This window comes from Hydra vulgaris, chromosome 06 (assembly GCF_038396675.1).
Source record: "Hydra vulgaris chromosome 06, alternate assembly HydraT2T_AEP".
Taxonomy (NCBI): Eukaryota; Metazoa; Cnidaria; class Hydrozoa; order Anthoathecata; family Hydridae; genus Hydra; species Hydra vulgaris.
The window spans coordinates 33,800,296-33,813,816 of NC_088925.1; the positions used below are offsets into that span (position 1 = coordinate 33,800,296).

Genomic DNA, 13,521 nt, shown 5'->3' on the forward strand with positions numbered 1-13,521 from the left:
CAAATTCAACTTACATTTGAATAGTTTGACTTGGTTATAAAATTAAATTAATCTCAATAAAGCTTAAAAAAACTTGTGTTAGAAATTGCAGAATTAAAAAAATGACACCAATAAATATCAACAAATACAAATGTTTAGCAGATTATTGTCGTATTTATGTTATTAATCGTTTTTATTATAGCGTAACGTCATAATAAACAAACTATTTTGTACTATTTTTCCGCTTCTTTTTTCTATTGGATAGCATCCACTAAACACTGATCAAGTTTTTCATGTGATATAAATGAACCAATTACAAAATTTCTCTTGTAAGAACTCGTAAAGTTTTGTTTGAAATAAAAATATCTACACCATGCTGCTCCGGAGACATATCAACAATTGAATTCACTAACAAACAAGCCGACAAGATAAAAAAGGCGAACAATAAAAAATGTTACTCGTCATAATGTTTGATAAATTTTTTATTAAGATTTAAGTAACAAAGATATAATAAAAGATAGCATGAAAAAAGATTTAACGAACTTTTTTAACGAACTTTTTTAACATCTTTGAGGGTTTTAATTTTTGCAAATTAGGAACTATTCTGATTAATGCATATGCTACAATGGAAATACAATGCAAGATATTACCAAACAAACTGAACCAAATTTAAAAAGCATTTTGCTTCTTAATGAAATTTGATTTTTGTAGTTTACATTGCATTACTAGGTATTTATACTGTATACATACATTACTAGGTATTTATATTGTATACATATATTTGGTTCATAATAAAAAAACAATTTCTTTAACACCCATAGTAACAAAAAGTTACTCAAGAAAATTATAAAGAATATTGTTTAGATATTATTACCATATGTATTAGTAATAGTATTAGTTTTTTTTTTTAAAAAAAAGCTAATGAATATAAAATAAAAATGTATAAATTGCCATAAGAATCAACAAAAAGTGGGTTTAACAGCAGGCGCCTTGGTCAAAACATTTAAATAGTGCTAATAAATTTTTGCGGAAAAGTTTAATAATATTTTGTTAAATTTACCGCCAATCCAAGGATTGAGGTAACTACTTCTTCACTCATGGAAGTCCTCTATCTAAATTCACGACAACAATGTGATTATATACAGATGTATATACGTTTTTACTTATTAAGTAATGTCTCAACACTAAGATATTAGGTCTATCTTAAAAGCAAAAAGCTGTTATAAAATACATACAATATCCTACCTAAAAAAGAAATTTTGTTTATTTTGTTACTTATATTTGTGAAATGTAGATACTTCCTGCATTAAAGCAATATTTACTTGATTATTGTATTTTTTTAAAGTTATTTGTATTTGAGCATAGAACCTTGTGCTAATTTCATGTTAAACAATAAGACAACATATTTACGATGAATTTTTTTAAATAACAAAAAAAAAAACGCCGAATTTTTGAATTCAACCGTGAAAATGATTCATATTTACCATACTTATGAATTTTGAACTCATCCGTGAAAATGATTCATATTAATTTAAATTTTAAATTTTATATTACGCTTATTTAAATTTATTTATATTTCTAATAATCTTATTAAATATCAATCTTATTAATCAATATTGTTTTATTATTATTAGATCAAAGAAATATGTTAACATTTAAAACCTATTGTCAAATTTTTAGAAACTCTTATGGTTGTTTATTTAAATGGGCGGAGAACTAATCTATCGAAATAATAAGGATTAACTTTTTAATGCAGATATAAAACATTATGTGCATTATAGAGTAACTTGGGGTATAGATTAACTTTGAGACAAAAGCATTACAGCTCCCTCAATTGTACACAGTTTTTGTTTTATTGCTCTATCTCAATAAAATTTGGATTTTTGTTTCAGAATTTCTGCTTTATTAACAAAGTTTTTTGTGATAAAAATAGTTCAGATGATTTGAACTATTTTTGCTTGTGCGAGTTTGTTTTTTTTTTGCTAGTGCGAGTTTCTTTTTTTTGCTAGTGCGAGTTTCTTTTTTTTTGTTTGTACGAGTTTCTTTTTTGAACGAAAATAGTTAATAAAATACTACCTAATACCCAAAGTATTACACAAGTTCCTCCGCCGCTTCCGTATGTGTTTTCTCTAAAACAAAACCCATCAATGTTTTATTGTTTCTTAATGTTTGCAAAATTTAATTTCCATTCAAGTTTACAAATCTTATTCATGATATATAAAAACTACAACTTTTGTTTCAGTTCATAGATGGTTTAGCTTTATTATATGTCCACTGCACTTTGAAAGTGTCTTTTGATTAATATGGCTTAGAGATACGCATTGTTTTTTCACTCTTAAAAATGGGGAAAAAGTAGTGTGTTTAGATTTTTCCTATTAAGGAAGTTAAACACGTCACAAACTAGTTTTGTTTGATTCAGCATTTTTCTTTTCGAGTAACAAACCTTGAAACTAGTTGCTTTTTAAAATAAAAGGATGCAAAAAGTAAATTAAAATGTAGAATTGAAAAAAGTAAATTAAAATGTAGAACTTAAAATGGCTCAGTTAGCTTCAGATAGCTCAGTTGGTTAGAGCGTAAAACGAAAAGTTAAAACCCGGATTGTTAAACGATACGAGTTTAAATCCTGCCACCACCTACTCAGAGCTTGAGTAGTACTTCGGTACGCAAAAATGTTGATCAATAACGGACGCTACTTTGGATTAGTCTTAATGACTATTTGTGGCTGTTCCTATGCAAAACGAACAATATATTCGGATATAAGAACATTGTTTAGAAAAATATAGCATGAAAATTCAAATAAACAAAAAGAAATAAATGAATAAAAAAGGAAATCTAAAATGTAGAACTGAAAAAAACAAACTAAAATGAAGAACTGAAAAGGAAGTATAGGAAAAAAAGTTAAATTTTGTTGATAAGTTGTTTTTCAAAAAACATAAAAGTTTAATTTTGTTATTACTAAAGATTTAGTATATGTTTAGGCTAAAGCAAAATAAAATAGAAACTGAAATAAAGTTGAGCCATTTGGGCTTTCTTTGACCGAGCAAAATGAACACAATAGGTACGACAACAATGCTACTGAAATAATAAAAGTAATCGTGAGCTTTACTAATAACGTTTATTTTATTTTGTTATAAATTTTATAATACTTTTTAAGTTCTTATTTTTTGCAATTAAAATATTTGTTATAAATAGTTATTTGTAATGTTTCCATTTTTTGTCAGACAAATGTTTATTAAAAAATTTTAAAAAAAAATTTATCTTATTTTGGTTTTAATTGAGTAAACAAAGTCATTAAATGTTCCCTAGTCAATAGTTTTTTTTTTTAAATCAATTTAAAAAAACTTTTCATTATTTCGAGTTGTGTACACTTTATACTGTGGATCAAAGGTAGTGTTACACTTGTGGATCACAGGTAGTGTTAAGAACTGAGATTTTTTTGTTTTGATTAAAAAAGACTTCGGACACTTAGTTTTCTGTTAGAACATGCGTACAATCTATTTTTTCCTTAAGTATCCGAGGCTACCCGACTTTCCCCTTTGCTATGCAATTATTTGATCAACATTATACTGGATTTTCAATATTTTTTTATTGATGGACATGCCTAAACAAATGGACATGCTTTTAAATGGGAGCTTTCCAGGACCGAGTTTAGCTGGTTGTGGAAAGTTATGAATCAACTTTCCGACTACCAACTTCATTGAAGTTTTACATAATTAAAAATCCAAAAACTATGATAAGACTTGACAATTTTAAGCCGAAAAAAAAGTTCCAAATTTTTAAAACATCAGTATCTTTATTTATTTGGTTATTTTAAAAAAGGAGGCACTATTACAAGCCATTATGTAAGAAATCATTGAATAACTATTTGTTAATCTAATATTTTACTAAAATAAATAAACAAAAGTCCGATAAGAGTTTCTTCTAGATAACGCTTGACTCAAACGCAGATTACCTTTGATTGAGCATGAACCACATAAATCCGCCACCCGCTATACTCACCTATACTTAGCTTTATCTAGTTCTTGGTTTTTCAATTTATTGCTTTATTTAGTTCTTGGTTGAAAAACCAAGAACTAAATAAAGCCCCGGACACATAGTTTAACCATGAGTTTACCTCTTTTTCTTACAAGTGTGAAACAAATTTAATATATAACTTTTATTGAGCATTGGACTATTCTCAACACAATTAAAAAAAATTTTCCCTTAAAAATTGCCTCTGATATATAAGGAATGGGAATGAAAATGTCATCATTTAGAAACATAAACATTAGCTTTTTACTAATGAAAATAAACACTTTAAAAACACTCTTTTCAAATCTAATGTCTTTATATTGGAATTAAATGAATTAATATTATAAGTTTGTGGATTAAATGTATTAATATTTATATGAAAAAAGTTGCTCATTTTTAGTATGTTGGTTTTTTTAGTAAATTGCTTATTTTTAGTATGATTTAGGGTTAAGTTGTCCAAAACTAGCCTCGGAACATAAGTCCGATACCACCCAATCATACCTCATTCACAAATACTAGTTTTAAAACCAGTGATTTAAAGTTGTTTTTTTTTTAAAGTTTATTTTCAAAAAAAAGAAGCAACTCTGACGATATGCATAATATGCGTTCTGATTGAGTAAAAAACTACAGAACTATTTCTAGATAAATTACACGGTATTCTGTTCTTAAGTTAGAAGTTATTTTGGTTTAGATGCGATTTTTTTTCACATTAAGGACTAACTTTATCAAAAACCATGAAGTTAAAATTTATGGTTCTCCCCATAATTACATTTGTATCTACATCATTTGTAGTAACATTTATGTTTATATCTAAAATACTTTATTCCATGTTTACATTGCTTATATTTTCGTACACATTAACATTATTTACGAAAAAGCTTTTCTTTACATAAAATTTTAGCTTCCGTTTATTTGTTTAACTCTACTAGTTTTAGAAGGTTTAAAATTAACATTCCAGTGATTTTTTTTATTCTAATGTTGTCTTGAATAATAGAAAATACAATTACTTGATAAGTGGTTTTTTCAGTACATTTTTCTTATAAAAAGCTAAAATTTCGGGAGAGTTTTAAAACGAAGGTAAAAAATTGTGTTGTTGCTATGGCGGTTGTTAAGGAAATTAAAACTATTAAATCTTGTTTTATAAAGATCTGTAGCAAATTGTTTTAAAATTGTGCATCATTCATTTCAATCAATTTCAATAAAAAAACTTATACTAATGAAACTTAATAATAAAATATAAATAAAAAAAGGAATATTTCTCATTTATTTATAAACTTTGTATTTCACTTTACGCTTAACTATTTTGCTTAAAAATGAAAAAATGTATGTATGTATGTACAGGTCCGACCCGAACCCTGTACATACATATAATAATATAATAACCCTGTACATACTGTACATACCCTCCCTCCCTCAAAGCCTTTCAGTTAGCAAATTTTGAAGGATAGTTGGCAAATGTCAAATATCGAGGACCTTTTTTTTTTGGTGTCTCTAGTTGGCAAAAAGCACATACGAGACCCCCTCCTCCCCAAGAAAGGCCTCTTCGGTACGGCCCTGTGTATGTATGTATGCAGCATAAATAGAAGTTTCAAAGTTTATTTTTAAGTAAAATATTGTTAGATTTAAAGGAAATCTATTGTAAGAAAGCTAGAACATTTAATCAAAAAAACGTTGGTGAAACAATTTTTTTTGTTAATAAAACTTGCACTTATTAAAAATTCATTAACAAAGTTTCGTTATCAATGGGAAGTATTTGTAAAATTTGTGCAACAGATTGTTAAAAAACTGTATCAGCAGCCTCAATACAGTGTCTCTAAACAAATTCAAATCTTTAAAAATGTAACAGAAACAGTTTGCGAATCCATTTAGAGCTTTATGTATCCATTACAAATTTATTTAAATTTAAATTCTGCGATACTTGTCTAAAGTTTTTAATCATTTTTATTTTAGCCGTTAATTCAAGAAATATATTTTCATCTAGTTCATTATAAAGGACAAAACTGTACAATTTTGTTAAAGTTAAAAAGTTGTTATTAATTAAAATTTCAGCCGGAGGGAATATTCAAAGTTATTACAACGAACAATAAAACCATACCTGAGCATATTTTAAATTCACTGGGAACGAGGCAATTAATTCGAACATATTTGCTAAGTATATTAGAATTAAAAGATACTTTTTTTATAAATATTTTCATAAAAACACGATGTGTTTAAAAACTGTGTGTATTTTGAGAGTCCTTGATAGATCTATACCCTGAAACGTTGTCTTCAAAACTTGCAGGTACTAAGATAAGTCAAAAGCAACCTTAGACTGCATTCCTCGTTGCTTCTTACAATGATACTAAAGCAATGAAAATGGGCTAATTTTATCAAGCATATTAGTTTCAGGATAGTTATCTGCGTGTTAAAGTAGTTTGCGATATGCATTTCCTTTAAAAACCTTAACCTAAACAAAGTATGACTTAACTTAATTTACTGTGTTTTTCTGTGAAAACTACTTCTTAAATTATTACAAAATTCCAATCTAAAAATATTCCAAAATCAGTTAACGGTCATAGTATTGTTTTTTTTGGTAAAAGATTACTACATCTGTCCAACAACATCTGTGGTGTAGTCTAAGATCATCTGTAAACTTTTGTCCAAGATCATTTGTATTTTTCTTTTACTCTAATAACATCTGTCCGGTATCATCTAAAAATTCAACGACCCCTAACAACAACTTTAGAAAGATGTAACTACATCTGGTAATTTTTCTTCAAGTCCAATAGTATCTGGAAGTATTTTCTCTAGATGTAGTTACATCTGAAAAAATTTATATATGTAATAATATCTGATTAAAACAGTGCATTATTTATTAATATTTTTTTCCTCATGTAATTACATCAGAAAAAAATCCCATATGTAACTACATCTGATTAAAATAATGCATTATTAGTTAGTTCATTTTAAAAATAACTTTATCTTAGAATCTACAGATGTAGTTTTAACGATGTTGTTACACTTTGATAATTTAAAAGATGTAACTACACCTATAATATTTATTTAGTTTTTGCACAGATGTTATTAGACATCAATGACATTTTTGATGTTGTTGGACAGATGTTATTATATATATTGTTATTATTGATATTGCTTAATTAAACCTGTCATAACATTTTTCTCAGATTTCTATATGTTTCTATATGTTTATATACATTTCTCAGATCACTATATGTTTGCAAATCTACCCGTCTTTTTTTTGAAGCTTTGAAAGAAATATCGAAAATACAGTTTACATCACACAATTTTCTTCCTCGTGTATATTTAATCCTCGGAGTAATCGTAATTTAATATAGCAATATGGACAGTGGTTTGTTAAAGTGGCTGTCTGCAGACCATATACTACAAAAGTTAATCTAAAATTTGCAAAAAAAGCATAATAAATCTGGTCTAACCTTATTAGATTAAACAGTAGCTTCATGTTTTCATATGATTATTTGATTTGAGATGGAAAGCATAATAAATTTATAAACTTATATTAACTTTCCTATTTTGCTACCCCTTTCAGAATACAAAGATCTTTTTTTATTAGGAAAACCCAGTTTCTCAAACTATTTGATTTTTTCAGTTTCATCTTTGGTCTGTTCAGGATCTTAACCCCCTGGCCTCTATAAACCAACACCTAAAGTAAACAGTTTTATTTCTGAGAAATCATATTACAAATTACAGAATAAATTATATAATATATATGAAACATAAACACTATGGTACTTAAATGTCTACTTTTTCATTATTCTCGTTAGCATCACGGCATCCACAATTTTTTATGAATCTGCCCAATATCTTTTTTACAATATCTTTTTTATAATATCTTTTTTATAATATCTTTTTTATAATATCTTTTTTATAAAATCTTTTTTATAATATCTTTTTTATAACATGTTTTTTCCTTTTATTCTAATTTTTCTATGTGTAAACCTTTGCTAGACTCGTATGTGGAAACCTTTGCTAGACTCTTTGCATACACGTGTATCTCGTATAATAAATGTAAACAGTAACCACGAAATCAACACAAAATGGCGACCTATAACTCAACTTAATTTTGAAATTTCGTAAATCGGAGATTATAATGTCTTTGATTTTTAACCGACAATTTTTGATTTTTATATTTACACCTAATTAAAACATGTACTACTAATTTTCCAACCTACTAAATCGTTGACCTACTGTATTTTTGATCTACTGAATTTTCAACCTACTGAATATTCAACCTACTGTATTTTCAATTTTACAGCTACGCCTTTCCGGCATGTATTTTGTACATTTTGTTATTGATTTGATTACGAGTCAAATCACCCTTCTCGCAAATTCTTGTTGCATCTTGTCTATTAACAAAGCAATGCATTCTTAATTTATTATTTTCAAACTTTAATAGCCACTTTGAAGTATTCAACCGCGCAAAAGCAGCAAGAAATAGCAGCTATCTTATTAAAACTAGAATCTTTGTGATTATCTGCTTTGGTTTTCAGTTATAAGTGAATTAAATGATTTTTTTTTCTTTTTCTTTTTCTGTGTGTGTATATATATATATATATATATATATATATATATATATATATATATATATATATATATATATATATATATATATATATATATATATATGTATATACAAAGTAAGTATATATAAAAGTTAGAAACGTTAATGGACGGCATATTTAAAAGTGGCAATACTTTTTTTATGGACTGCATATTTAAAAGTTGCACTACTAACGTTCATGGACGGTATATATAAAAGTGGCAATACTATGAGAACGTTATACCAATCACTGAGCAAGACATAACTTAAGGTAATCAACAAAAAACTAAAATTTCAAACCTAAAATAATCAAATTTACACAAGTGACAAAAATTTATCAAGAAGATGAAATTTGCATAAAAAAATTAAACTTATGCAAGACTAACGTGTATTATAATATGCAAGACTTGACAAATATTATATTTCAAGGAAATATTAACACCCAAATTATCATTATATAAAAAATTGAAACCTAAAATCAAAACCGTTATAATTTACAAAACATAAAATAAAATTGTTTTTTAATAAAATAAAACTGAATTTACAAAGCTTAAAATAAAACTGTTTTTTTATAAAATAAAACTGAATTTATAAAACCGTTATAATCTATAAAATAAAATTCTTTGTATGTGACTTTGATAGAGTTCTATAAAATTTTATTGTTATATGAATTTTTAAATATATAAACAAACTAACAAAATATATACTTACTTATTTTTTATTTTTTTTATTTTCTTTGTTTGTTCAAGAACTAATATAATATAATATAATAATATTATATTAGTTCGAATACTTAATACGAATAATAAAAATTTCATTCTAATATAAATATTAGAATGAAATTTTTTGTTTATTCGTAAAACGTTTGAACTATTTGTGGTCGTTACCCAGAAGATAACGAGTCGGTTCCCTTAAAAAGTTCAATTTTTTGTATTAGATGTAATATATTTATGATAATAATTGAACTTCTAACGTTACAATGCTACTACGACATGTCGCTATCTAGATATCGTAGCATAGTAGCTAGCTGCTACAAAACAATAAATTTGTAACTAGTTTCTAGCTACATATCTTTGTTTTCTAGCTATAAGTGTTGCTAAAATATTTTAATAGCTACATATTGTAACAAAGTCTAGCTACTACATGATGACAATTCTATAGATACTAGGTGACTATAGCTACTTATTGCTATAGCAATATACATATATATATATATATATATATATATATATATATATATATATATATATATATATATATATAAATATATATATATATATATATATATATATATATATATATATATATATATATATATATATATATATATATATATATATATATATATATATATATATATAGATAGATAGATAGATAGATAGATAGATAGATAGATAGATATAGTTAGTTAGTGGCAAACTTCGTGAGTCTTATTTACAAACAAGATGTAGCAACGTTCACCTATAGCAGCCCAGTACTTTTTTTTTTTAAACTTAAGTTTTTTCATTTTTCGTAAACCATTTGTTCAGACTTGCTTTGAACTTGTTTAAATTCTTAGACTCTTCAACAATATTGGAAAGTTTGCTTCAAATTTGGCATACTCAGTTTAAGAAGAATTGGATTCTTGATCTAACCAATGCACAAAAGTCATGTATTTCGCGAGGGATGAAACACTGCATCCTGATTTTATATTTGTGACCTTGTTGAAGAACATAGCCTATCTAAGACCCTATAAATGAAATTTTGGACAAATTTTAATTGCATTTATTATGTAATTTATTTCATGCACGCAAAAAACCTTTATACTTATTTGAAAGAGGATTTTATAATCTATTTAAATTTAATTTAATTAAGTTAAAAATATTATTTAAATATTAAAAGTAAAATGGTCAAAGTAAAGGATCTCGAAAAAATTATAGAAGTTTTTTTACAAAAAAATCGAGAAAAAGGTAAAGTGTTTGTTGCTAAGCAGTTTATGGAATAGGGTTTACCCAGATCAACTGCTTACGATAAAATCGTAATATTGAATGGGTCTCTTAAAACAGAAGTTGGAAGTGGTCGAATCGCTAAGGTAGCTACTAAAGAAAATATTACAAAGACTGCTGCATTTTTTGAAAATAAGTCAGGGTGCTCTCAAAAGAAAGTAGCTCAAGTTTTTAACTGTAGTTACTAACATTCGAACTTTCAAAAAAACAAATCGTCCAGATCGTAGCCATCAGCAGAAGAAAGCTATGCGTCCTAAATGTCGTAAATTGTACGAAAATTATAAAAACTTGGATTTTGTTATGGATGATGAAAGCTATTTTATCTTAAACAATAGCACATTAGCTGGTAATGAAAGATTTTATGCCGCTGATCCTTCTCAATGTTCTGACCAAGTAAGATACAATTTGCGTAAAAAGTACGAGAATAAGCTCTTAGTTTCTTGTTGCATCAGCCCCAGTGGATTAAGTCCTCTTTATATTCATCACAGTAAGCAGGTAATTAACCAGTACACTTATAAAGAGATACAAGAAAAAACTTTACTTCCTCTAGTATCAGAATATTATAAAAAAGACAATGAGTTTATCTTCTGGCCTGATCTAGCTCGATCACATTACGCAAAGTCGGTCATCAACTTTTTAAAATTGAAAAAAATCAAAGTTATACCCAAAGATATAAACCCAGCTAACGTTCCAGAAGCAAGACCAATTAAAAACTTTTGAGGTGATTTAAAACGGCTTATGTACGAGAATAATTGGAGAGCTGAGAATTTGGAAGAGCTTGAAGTAAGAACTAGATATTGTTATTCAAAGATGAATAAAGAAATTTTCCTTATTCAAATAAAACATCTTTCAAAAAAACTTTATAATATTGCTAAATATGGTATTTGAATTAATTATTTTAATATATTTATAAACCACGTATACTAACATATTAACAGTTAACATATTTAAATAATAAAACTTATTAGTTCTTAAAATATTAATTTTTAAATTTTGTCCAAAATTTTATTTATGAGGTGTTAATTCAACTCTTAATTTAAAGGCTAAGTTGACAATTTAGAGATTGACAAAGACTAAATTATTTTATATTTTGTATAAATGAGTTGTCTCCTTGTGAGATTTAAAGATATTAAACACAATTTAACTTTTTTTAAATTTAATCCGCTTTCTTAAGCTTTTCATAACTAAGCATTCAATTTGAGTATGATATTTTCGTGGCCATGTGTTGAACTCTTTCAAACATTAAAATTTCTTTTCTTTCAAATGCATTTTTTAATGAACCCAGCACTTTTAAGCTTTGTTTACACATACTTGTGTTTAATATTTTCCCCTCATATCCAATTGTACAAAAAAACCTAGATCTCTCTCTCTCTTATACATTGTTTGAGAAGTCATAAATCATTCCATTTACCATCATTGGATGTTTAACGATTCCTCGAAGAATATTTTGATTGCCAAATCTCACCAACTTACATTTTTTGCAATTAGTTTCCATACGCCAATGAACAATGGTAACAATGAACAATGGTAAGGGACACATCCAGTGTCAAAACTTAATTTGAAAATACAGATAATTAGATCAACAAAACATTCTGCGGCGTGTTTTAAAACAAACGGACTAATGTCATTAAAATCCATCGCTTTTGACTCACCTATACTTTCTGACATTTTTAGTATTTTTTCATTGGTGATCCATATTAGACAATTTGCTGCAATCACACTGGTTTTCACATCTTTGCAAGATTACCGGTATTGCTTGATCATTATCATTAACCAAGTCTTACTTAAGTTGGTTATTGGTTATAATATATTTGAAATGTTTGATATTTCAGTTGCAATGTAAAACATGCATAGTTATGTTTTTTAGCTAGATTTTTTACAAAATGTAGCTTTTTAGCTTGAATATATTATTATTATACATATTGCGATATAATGATATACATTTAATATACATTTCGCAGGATTTTAGTTAGCAACTTTATAATAATATTTTGGTAGCTACACTATGTAGTTTGCTACAAAATAACTGTGTAAATAGTCGATATTACTATTCCGATATTATTATTTTTATTATTATGTTGTTATAGCTAATTTTCAGCAAGTCTGTATCTATTAGGTAGCAACTTATTGGAACTTTGCAGCAAGAATATGTAGCTACAAAGTAAAATAGTTAATGGTCCTCCGCATGCCCACGTGATTGTTTTTACCTTTCCTTTTCCCGTTCCGGTAGAAAGACGAATGAGTGGAAACTTACCTTTGGTTCTTTTCTGTCTTTTAAGACCAATAGCTAAAAATTTTTTTGTTTTTTTGTAAACAAAATTACGTCATCTCGGTATTTTGACTTTGAGAACAAGGTGAATACGTTAATGCAAATTACCTATGACGCCATCTGCACAGTAAAAAAACACAACGAGCAAAATGGACTATTATTTTATTATCTCTTAAAAATGTTCAATATATTAATGGAAAAAAAGTTTGTAATTGTAGGCAGTTAAACTCAGCTTTGTTTATATTCAACTTTGTGTACATTCACTTTTACTTCCAGACATTGAAAAAACCTTTTTCGTAAATTTTTTAGACATTTTTTTTTTTTCTAAACAATGCTTTTTTTTCTCAACAATGCTTTTTTTTCTCAACAATGCTTTTTTTCTCAACAATGCCTTTTTTTTCGTTTTCAACTACTTTAATAAAAGTTTTTATTAAATTTATTAAATAAATTTAAATAAATTTAAATAAATTTAAATAAATTTAAATAAATTTAATTAAATTTAAATAAATTTAAATAAATTTAAATAAATTTAAATAAATTTAAATAAATTTAAATAAATTTAAATAAATTTAAATAAATTTAAATAAATTTAAATAAATTTAAATAAATTTAAATAAATTTAAATAAATTTAAATAAATTTAAATAAATTTAAATAAATTTAAATAAATTTAAATAAATTTAAATAAATTTAAATAAATTTAAATAAATTTAAATAAAT

The 13,521-nt window shown here is 26.1% G+C and overlaps 1 protein-coding gene across 4 annotated transcripts in view; it reads right to left on the reverse strand.

Annotated features, from left to right (window-relative positions):
* Positions 1–13,521, reverse strand: part of LOC100213070 (kinesin-related protein 10) — a 66,926-nt gene that overhangs the window by 24,705 nt on the left and 28,700 nt on the right. The window contains exon 1 of one of the 4 annotated variants that reach the window (XM_065799912.1): positions 15–227. The exons of 2 other annotated variants lie outside the window; for them this stretch is intronic. The gene's annotated coding sequence lies outside the window, so the exon portion shown is untranslated. Of the gene's footprint in view, positions 1–14; positions 228–13,521 lie in introns of those variants that run through there. One more of the 4 variants, XM_065799914.1, reaches the window with a different exon arrangement.